Source organism: Crassostrea angulata, chromosome 3 (genome assembly GCF_025612915.1).
Source record: "Crassostrea angulata isolate pt1a10 chromosome 3, ASM2561291v2, whole genome shotgun sequence".
Lineage (NCBI taxonomy): Eukaryota > Metazoa > Mollusca > Bivalvia > Ostreida > Ostreidae > Magallana > Magallana angulata.
The window spans coordinates 45,298,441-45,309,846 of record NC_069113.1 but is presented as its reverse complement, the minus strand read 5'-3'; the positions used below and the strand labels follow the sequence as shown (position 1 = coordinate 45,309,846).

Genomic DNA, 11,406 nt, shown 5'->3' with positions numbered 1-11,406 from the left:
TAAGATTTTATATAATACGAACAATTTGGATAATTATGTAGTCTCATGTATTCCTACGCCAAAGTTTAATATACCAGAAGCTCGGCTATCTCCGTAAATCTCCGACAAACATAGAGGCTCTCTTGCTTGTCGGAGATTAGCGGAGACAGCTGAGCGTCTGGTTTAACGAGACTGGAGTTCAATATCAATAGTGCTTGGATCCATACAATTTTTAGAATATTTTCGATTACAAATACATAGTTTGAAATCTATCATCAATATTACACAACACGATTCATATGGGGTTTCTCTAAATTCTTGTCTGAAAAGTCTAATTAAAATTCATATTAATGCATAATTTAAATACAGACTAGAAATTAATTCCCACGCAAGATAAGTTGATTTTACAATAAATGACAATCGATAAAATCAACTCTCGTCAGTACTTCAGTACTTTGATTTTTAATTTCGATGATTTTCAGTTTTCTCAGTTTTGATTGTTAAACAAATTCAATCTAAATAGGCCTAAGGCTCTTTTTACTGTAAAGTTTTTGTAACTTATAGATTATTGATGATGTATTTGATATGAAACATGAAATTAAAAATCATAGTGAATTTAGAGAAAATACACCATATCACTTTTACAGGAAATGAGACGTTATTGTTCAAGAAAAGTTAGATTTAATTGTCAATAGTAATTGTAAACTTTTATTAATAAAATTTTGTTTTCCAATGATATTGTTTGTTTACAGCAGAGAACTCGCTGGTTCAATGAAAAAGAAACATCTTATAATACCCGACGTTATTTTGGACAAAGATGTACTCATTATTTTAAAAGTATAAAAAAAAATCTGCACTGTATTGACTATTTAAAAACCCACATGAGTTATGTTATCATAGTGCAGACGATTATGTATGAAATATATTGCATATTCTATAATTTCTAAAAGAGTCAGAGCCGTGGAGTATGAATGTGTTGTGTGAACTAGATATTCAAAACATGTTTAATTTAATAGTCATGTCATTGATATATGCAATGGTTTCTCAAAGTTTCCCTTTCGATTTTGCAAACTGTGTCTAATAAAATCGATGTTGTATCAACTAATTTCGCAGCATGTTTAAAATGAAAACGCAGCAGTTTTATAATTCATTACTCAAAACCGCGGAAATCTAAAGTTTAAAGCTTTTAAGATTATGATGCAGAATTTATTCACATTTATTTATTTGCAGATTCATAGTTTGATTAACATGTACTTTTTGTCACTCATCCATACAACCTGCCGTGAGTTATCAAAATGACGATGATTATTATCATCAAAGTATGCTTAAAAGAAAACTATCTTTAAATTAAACAGCTGCTTTGTTTTTTTTGTAAATGCTTTAATTGTATATGATTAGGATGTCAACGAGAACTTGACAATTGCTCGGTTAAACTAATCATCGACTAAATTTTTCATAGTCAATCCTTGTTATAAAGAAAAAAATATTTTATCACATTAAATATTTTTTCTTCAGGCGGAAGTGTTTATGCTACGAAGGAAAATAACAGTTAACTTTTACGGAGTGTTTGATCCGTAATTTCACCCTATTCCATTTTGCCCCTAGTGTATATTTTGAGCGGTCAATAATTGATCTCATTTGGTTTTGTAGATCAAATTATAGATTTGAATAGAAGTACATAGGCGGACATATTACTTACTTACTTATGCCTGCTACCCCTTCTGGGGCATAGTCCGCTGACAAGATTTCTCCATGCCCCTCTATCCTGTGCAATGTTTTTTACCTCTTTCCAGTTTTTACCCATTCTCTTTATATCCGTCTCTAAATCTCTCCGCCAGGTGTTTCTTGGCCTGTCCCTCTTTCGTTTTCCTTGGGGGTTCCAGGATAGGGCTTGCCTTGTGATGTTATCCTGTGGTTTGCGTAGTGTATGCCCTATCCACTTCCATCTTCTCTTCATTATTTCTACCTAGGCGGACATATACTTAATGAGAACAAACTGTGTCTTCCAATTAGTTACCTATAGGGGTAGATGTTTGATTAATCAAGAATTTGATCATATCAATAATCATCTTATTTTTTAAATATCAATTTCTCTTTCATCGTTGATTAGGCACGCCCGGGCACGAGGCAAAGACATAACATGGATTAGGTCACATTTGTCAAAGATGATACAATAAAGTGTTATAGTATGTGTAAACGTCAAAAGAAAACGAGATGAATCTTTTACATATGCTTACATTTATCTAATATCGAAAAGATTAAGTACATACATGAATTATAATGAGGTTTTATTTGTTTTAAATTAAGATAAGATGAATGTGACAATACCATTATATTTCATTTCAAAAGGACACAGTTTCACTGATTTAGCATTTGTGGTTATAGGATAGTGTTATAGCAATCTCTTGAAACCAATTTCATAGTAAACATTTAAAACAACATAAGGGAAAAAGCCGCCATTTTAGAAAGGTCTCTGTTGCAGATTTAAGGATTTTACCTGGACATACATGTACAACTCTATACACGGGACCGTTTTTTGCTACAATTCATTGTAGCCAGGGGATGTGAGTCTTTGGAACTCTGTAGCTAGAATTTCCTCAGTCCCATTCTACACAAATACCTTTAATTTACTCCTTATTTATGTAAGGCCAATCACCAATTTTCTGAAGAAAATTATTAGTCAAAACGTGTAAAATTTTCTACATACTGGTTTTTATGAGATTTTGACCCTTTCATATTTCACCTATTTTCATGATGTTTCAGTATTTTAGACCTCCCGCAGATATTTACCTGTAATATGTTGACACTCCGCACCGTGTGCATGCTGCACCATCACATGTCGGAGACGGAACAGTGTATAGTTTACTATGCCCCATCCACCTTCTTTTCGCGTTATTTTACCTTTCGTCTGTAACTTGCAAATTTACTGTGTAAAGTCAACACAACATTCATAGCTGCGAGTTTTGCATTTTACTTCTGATTTACATGTACATGTAATTAACTGTAAGGGCCTACATATTGCATGCCAATTAAACAAGAGACATCCTTTTAACTACATGTATTAATAATCAATAAAAATCATTTGAATTGCTTCAAGAACAGCAACTCTCAATTTTACAAAAAAATTAACGTGTATCTTATTTGAAACTGTCCCTTGTTACCTACGCTGTTATACGACCAGCTAATTTAGCCGCTACGTACATATTCGAAGCCTAAATTTTGAATGCCAAGTATCAAATTCAAGATGGCTACCTTATTATTAGTAGCCATTTTGTAACGAATATGAAATTTATAGTGACATTTTGCTTACTTTATTAATTACTATGAATTTTAACATATATATTTTGCTCGAAGTCAACAAATTTTATGAATATAGTAAATCTTTAGTTGAATATTATCAAACTCAAATCAGAGACCTAGCATTTAAACAAGTTGTCTATTCAATTTACCTAGACAATTGCAATCTTGTGACTGACTAGTTTCTACTATCTTGAATGCAGCTGAGTATGATTAAGTCCGTTCGTGGTCTCAATGTAGATATAATTTATTTCGGTTGAACTCGGTAAATTAGAATGAAACTGTTTTCTTTTGTGGAAACGCAAATAAGGGTAGGGGGTGTGGCTTAAGGTTCTGTCGTTCAGTCTTGTTCGGATAGTATTCATTTCAGAGTTCAAACTTTGCAAGGGAAAGTGTATGGTTGAGGTAGTCAGTACTTGATAAGGTACTTATTGGCTAAACCGATATAATGAAATTGTGCTTTTGAGCATATATGACAAGCTGCTTGTCAAATGAAAACTTCAGAAGTTTTCAGATATAGTTGATTTTGAATATTGCAGAATATTGATGTTGAATATTGCAGATTGTGTGGGTATGACCTTCTATCATGCAAGAACGCAACTGCAGAATAAATAAATAAATAAATATAAGTAGTTTACAGTCCGTACCGAAATGTAAACTACCTCAAAACTTTTTTTTTATGCGTTGAATTAATATCCAGAAAGTTTAAACGTGATGCTGCGTGCTGAAAATAAATATTTTTAATTCATGTATTCTTTGAACACAGCATATACTGCTTCAATTTTCTTTAAATGAAAATATTTTAATTCATGTAGCGCTGTTTTTTTTTTTTTTTTTTTTTTTTAGTTCTTTACCATATATCAGGAGTTCTTTCCAAGTGAAACTGATATATGTCATTCATTAATAAGATTTTACGCAACACTAGTTCAACGTATGGTTTTATATAATCATTTGCTTTGGATCAAACTATATATATTTTGCAATATACAAGCGTTTGATAAATAGATAAAGAGCTGTATCTTAGTGTGCTGATAAATATCACTGTCTATCCTATTTTACTGTCATAACTTTGAATATCTAAATGGCATCATACATCACGAGCTAATACGGCTGATTTTGATGATACAAAACACATAAACAAATAAATCTTCTTCAACATGTAGATAAAAGCACGACTTTTGTACACTAAATACTTTTATCGATTTAAGCAAATAAACAAACTATCATCTTATAACACGTGTATTCTAGTTCTTCTGGAAACTTGATAAAAAAATTATTTATCGAAACGCCTGATGCATAGGTAATTTATTTATTTACATCACGTCAAACAGACCCAGTTTTTGACCGTACAAAACATTTAAAAGATATTTGATAAAATGTGCCCCAGTTTTTGACCACTTTGGTTTATTAATACTCACATGACTTGCAGTTAACTCAATCTATAAGTATAGATTTGTTTTTGAGCGGCTCAGCAAAATAAGACGCCTATTAAAATAAAGACATGAAACTAATTATTTTGAACCATTGTTTACTAAATAACGTTTTTTTATCTGATATGTGCATTTGACAAAACAAAAACCTCTTTGAAATTTGTTTCAAACAATTGTATTGATATTTTTTACGAGGTTGTGAACAAATTGTAGCACGCTATTCTTCTACAAATAATGAAATCAGAAAAATGAATTTAAGTACTGCACAATATTTTAGTTTGCTTGACATTACCATATTCTGACCGTGTTTTCCATCATCAGGTATATATGGTAACTGCAATGGATGAAGCTATCGGCAATATTACAACAGCTCTAAAGACCAAAGGAATGTTTAATTACACTCTTATTATTTTTACTACTGATGTGAGTGTTCTAAAGAGAAGATTTTCTCACCATTTTACAGTTTCTTTTCTGGTAAAAGGGTAATTAATGACAATATTTTTACTCAAAGTTTTTTTGAACAACATGTATTTTACATTTTACATTATCTTTCCTTGTTTATTCTTACCGAAAACGATCAAATAATGTAAATGAATTTATTATGATTTTAAAAATTATTTAATTTGGTAAGATTGATATAATTGTAAATGTTACGGCTATCTATAGAATGCTGGTTCGATTCCCTACGCTGGAAATAACTACCCTTTGAGAGGAGGAAAGGCTACCTTGTTTGAAGGAGGAACTAAAGCTACTGCTTTTATGACGGGCCAGGAGTACAAAAGTCTGACTATGTATACCCAGGGCAGGGATTGGGTAATGGTAATTTGTAATGGTAATTGAGTGTAATTAATTACAAATTTTGATGTAATTAAAGGTAATGTGTAATTGGTCAAATTTTCAATTACATGTAATGGTAATTTAATTAATTACTTTCAAAAAGACATAATTCCAATTACTTTTCAATTAAATTCAATTACACACTGATGTACATATAAATATAAAGCTGTTTACTACCCATTGTTCCCCACACTATCAATGGTATAAGGTCAAGATAGGAAGAGTAGCTAAAAAGCTAAAAAGCATTGAACTTTTGTTATATATATATATATATATATATATATATATATCATACTAAATATTTTTCAAAATGAATTTTTGTAGTGATTCAATATTTAATCATAAGTTTCCCAAATTTAATTAAATACATGAATTTGATGATTAGCTTGATCTCTTTTTATTCTCATAAAATACCTATTGCCCTTCTTATTAGAATAATTAGTGGGACAGTTATCATTGAATTAGTTTAAAGAATCATTGTTTAATTTACAAACAATATCAGTGTTACCGGTACCTAAATTATATAACCTATCAAGTCATGCTTTGTAATTGATAGTCTAAAATAGATAGAGCTGAATGCATGGCTTCAAATTGGTTTTAAGTTTTTGATGCCTAACGTGTCCACAGGGTGTGTTCTCTTAATGATACTTTGATAATTACAAGTAGGTACAGAACAACAGGTATGAATTGTGTTTTGATAACAATTATAGTCTGTCCTCTTCCTGAGATTAAACTGTATTTTGGTATTGTTTTCATAATTTAGGGAAAAAATAGTGGATAAAAAAGCAAAGGAGAAAGTTTTCATATAATAGTTTTGCATGCAGGAAATACTTTAGTTGACATGATAGGTGTAGGTTAGGGGATATGACTTTCAAATGTTTATTGAATATCAAGGTGATATGTGACACCTTCATATATATTGTCACTACCGGTACCTGCGTTTTGAAATAAACAATAAAACCAAATATATTTTTTCTTTCCAAAAACTCTTACTTATCAGAGTACTGATTATAAGCAAATTCTCAAATAGTGAAAGTATTTTTGATTATAACGAAATTTTATTCACATACCTCCTTAAATGTTTACCGTATGTGTTGTAGATAAAACATGGTTGTAGTAAATTTTTGATGAAAATGTAATTTGTAATTTAATTAATTACATCTGCAAAGTAATTGTAATTTAATTAATTACATTTGAAAACTCCTGTAATGGTAATGTTAATTTAATTGAAGAATTTAAGTAAGTAATTGTAATTTAATTAATTACTTTCCATTGTAATTGACCCCATCCCTGACCCAGGGTAGGTAATTTGGTGGTAGATTAAATCAATATAATATATATATGACATTATCACTTAATATAAACATATAAGCAAAGTATGTTTTTAAAACTTTTAATTTTTTATCAATAACCAGGTATAGATCAAGATCGGCTGTAGTGGTCATCTAATCGACTAGATTTTCGACTGATTGTTGATTACTGTTTTGTCGACATTTTTGTTTAATTTGTGGTATATATATCAAAATGCGCTGCGCTCAATAATCAGTTTCGGTTTTTATCAAACAGGCTCCTTCTTGGCATGAGAATTAAAGGAATTGGGCTACTTTTCAAATAATAAGTGCAAAATAAACAAATTGTTGATTTTTGTACAAGACGACAATAATTCAACTTTTCTCCAACAAAGGCTTCTTAACGGCCCTTTTCACAAAAAGTTGGCGAATAGGAATAATTTAACATTGATTTGCTGCCTAATTCAATAAATACATAGCAATGCATCAGTGTTACCCCTTTTTATTTCCATAAAATTTTATTTTTACAAACAATGCTGTAAATACATGTATAATTTTGCTCTTTTCATTTATATTGAGAGACGAATTTTGTTTTCATCGGAAACTGTATTGTTTATTGCGCAGGCTGACTTCAGTATTATTCAGTGCGAATTCAGACTGTATGTAATAAGTCTAAAATGCTTAAATGCTTAAATCATGGATAAAACTTTACTTTTATGTAAAGATTGTTGGCACACTATTAAATAATCAAGGAACTGATCACGTAACTAATCACAACTTTTGTATAGGTATAATCTTTGTAAATATTTTACATTTATCCAGGAGTCTGATGAAATGAAGCATTCTATGATTTCACCTATAAACGTTTCCAGTGAATATTTTAATATTTTTTAGGACTGCTTATAATGCGATGGATTTTGTTGCTTTTACTTAAATTTTTTGAATGAATTGACGTTAAGAATAAACCTCCTTAACAATGTTTGCACTATAGGATAATTCATGCAGTAGATTGGATGCCAACCGTGCTAAGCGCCGCAGTAGGAACGCCAGGTAATTTACATGTTAAACATGATGAAAAGAACACGATTTGATATTTGTCATTTGTAAAACTTCATCAGAAACCAAATCTCATTTTTTATTAAGAATTATCGATTATTACATTATATTGTTCTGAAACCCCTAAAAACGACATTTTTTAATGTTGTGGAAAGTAAAGGGTATTTATGAAAAAAAGAGAGATAATTTGATTTGATAAAAAATTTGGTAAAACAATTTCATGAGTTAATAAATATATTTTTTAACAGACCCAAAATTGGATGGTATTGATCAGAGGGATAGTCTTCGAAAAGCAGGAGAATCGAAACGAACCGAGTTTATTTACAGCATCGATGATTTAAAGCTGGAGAATTGTGGCCACGCTGCTATTAGGTATGCCCGTTGCAGTTTGTATTTCTAACAGAATTGTTTTTTTTTTAATTTGTTTACATTGTTTTTTACGCAAAGCGTACAAGTAATTGTCTGAGTTTTAAAGGTTGATGTTTATTACTAGATAGATTCTAAGAAAACATTTTTTTAAAACTCTAAGTGTACCTTGATGTAGGATGGGTGTCTTTATGTTGATCGATGGTTATCCTGGGGCCTACCAAGACTGGTACAAGCCACACCAGGTCGTGTCTGACTTGTATGAAGATGTATCGATAAACTACACTCGCCCATTTGTCGACGAAATAATGCTTCTCAACGTAAAGGGTAAATAAAATCATTTTAAAAAATCTTTATTAAGTAGACAATGATTTGTTAAATGACATATTTTGTTTTTGTTTTAGATGATCCTAACGAACATGTAGATTTGTCCAAGAAGTACCCTGATATAGTGAAAAAATTGAAGTCGAGACTCGAGTACTCTCACAAGCAAAATGTTACTGCAAATTATCCAAATATTTCGCCTTTTTCAGCTCCGAGCAAATACGGAGGATTTTGGTCACCAGGCTGGTGTTAATTGATGTGACTGTGACTTCGTTCTTTTACATATTTTATCATGAATACTAGTTTATGGAGCTTTACAAGGCATAAGGATTGTTTGATTGGTCATATGTTTCCTAAGCATAAATTTTAAGCAGAGTAAATAACTTTTACTTTTTCTTATTACATCTTTTGGCATGTGAGGTTAACAAGTGTTCCACATTGTTTTTTTACAGAAATGTGTTTGTGTGTTTGGGTTAGTAAAGACACTAGGAATTAGTGGAAAATCATTTGTTCTCAAATGTCCCTTTCGTTTTCTGATAAACATTATTGGCTTTATTATAAGAAATTATCAGTCAACAACATAAAAAATGGTTTCACATATTAAACACATAAAGGCGCTTGCTTTTTAAATTTGAGGATTTACAATTTTTTTACTACAACTCTGAAATCTCCTAACATAATAAGTGGTGGATTTTTTTATGCTGACTTGAACATATTTTATTGTATACATAATCAGTAGGTTAGAACACAAGTTCTGGTAAATTACTAGGTTGTCACCCTTATTATGTTAGACTTTTCAAAACCCACTCTTGCAGGTGTTTGCATTCTTTCATATGTTTGCATTTTAAAAGAAATCTTGAGAATGTATCGCCGTTTTATAAAGATTATTGATAGAGATGCATGTAAAAACCAAGAACCGTCAATTTAGTATGGTCAATATATAAAACCCAGAATAGTATATGCCATGTTTCCTTTTGATTGTTAATAAAATATAAATAAAGCCTTGATTTCTAATTTTAATTTTTCGATGTTTTAAATCATAGACAACTGATTTAAAAAAAATAAAACATGATCAGGGAAAATAATGTGGTTAACTGATATTTGACATAAGAGTAAAGTAAGGTATAACAATGTATTCTTCCGGTAATCCTGGTCTACTGTCCATTTGGCTTCAAGACAAGCGGAGGAAGTTTTTTTTTTCTTCTCCTTCTTCCATAAATCGAAATCCTTGGAATTTGAACTGTTTTCTCCCGAGAATAGACTCGCATCATGTGGCGAAATACTTTTGGGACTTGAATAGTCCAGAATGTAGCCCCGAAGGGTCAAGTTTAGGCCAAGATGACATTTCTGTCAAGGCAGATGAAACGTGCAGCCATGATGACGAACCCAAAATAATCATAGGGTGGTTATGGTATACAAAAGAAAATAAGAGCAAAGACTCTAAGAGAACTAATATGAAATATCGTTATAACAACGGCAGTGCTTTGTCTGATCCATAGGAAGATAAAAGTTCTTATGAACAGGGTGATACTGACATTGTATGTACAGGTCGCCATCATCCCGGCTCCAGGGGCTCGTAACATAAAGCATGCTAAGATTTAGACTTAAGAACTTAAGAAGGGTTAAAAGGAGAACCTTTGGTATGTCTTAATACCGTAATATAAAGCCAACTTTGCACTGTCTTAGCTAAGCAATGCTTATTCTAAAAAGTAAAAACGAACTGTTCGTTTCATTTATCGAATTCGAATGATGATAAATCAAATGTTAATATCTGCTTTTATTTATAGATACAAATGCTTGGTTCAAGGTTGCATGACTCATAGCAGTGGATCTTAGGCAATTCATTCAGTCTACTGTTGTTACTTCTTTGTTTTGATGAATATTCACTAGTTTAGTCGTTCTCGAAGACATACACTGAGTATAATTTCTTCATTAAGCCGACATTGAATTGAGGCTATCGTTGTCTTTAACATTATTGAGGAATTTTATGTCTTCATACGTCCTTTTTTGAATTTCTCAAGTTTACAGATTTGCGAGTTTACAGGTTAAATTAAATGTACTTCTTGTAAACTGGCTATTACGTATGCACAATGTACAATCTGTTCAGCAAGTCACTTGCATACTACAGAAAATGTTACAGTTCATTACCAACACTGTTAATATCTATAAAAATTCAACCAAAACTTTGATATTGGTGAATATCAAGAAAATATTTTTGGGTAAGTTATGTGATTAATACACTGAATTTAAATGCTGAATTAAAATAGATAACAAATAAACTTCTAAATTGTGAAATTGTTAAAATTAAACTCACCTTTATCTAAGTTTTGGGCAAATTGCTAAGCTCTTTTCTTGTTACGGACTTATGTCTGATAATGTTCTATAGTCCTACTTAAGCACTGTCTTAGATTTGAGTACCCTTTATGTTACGAGCTCAAGGAGCCCAAGAAGGCCGATTCGGATGATGAAATAGACGCTAAGAGTTTTGATCCACCCAGTGAAGATTTTGATCCGCTCAATGTACACAATTTTAAATGAAAGAAGAAACCTAATTGCAAAATTTAGAAAAAAAATTGTAAGTGACTAGAGATTCTCATAAACATATGAACAAATCAGATGTCAAGTAATATATTGCTGTTTTAAGTTGCAAGATGAAAAGCATAGAAGACGCAGCGTGATATAAAGATTGGCTATTTCTATAAACTGTACGCGCGTCATCTTGACGTCATTTTTTTAACGTTACCGTGCGCCATGGTGACAAATCATGTTGTTTTAAAAATCGGATAACAAAAATATTTTTTCATCAAATGGAATGAATTACCGTATAT

At 31.1% G+C, this 11,406-nt stretch overlaps 1 pseudogene; it reads left to right on the top strand.

The window, feature by feature from the left end:
* The first annotated feature begins 5,033 nt into the window (after positions 1-5,033).
* Positions 5,034-8,896, top strand: LOC128175982 (arylsulfatase J-like; annotated as a pseudogene).
* Positions 8,897-11,406: the final 2,510 nt, after the last annotated feature.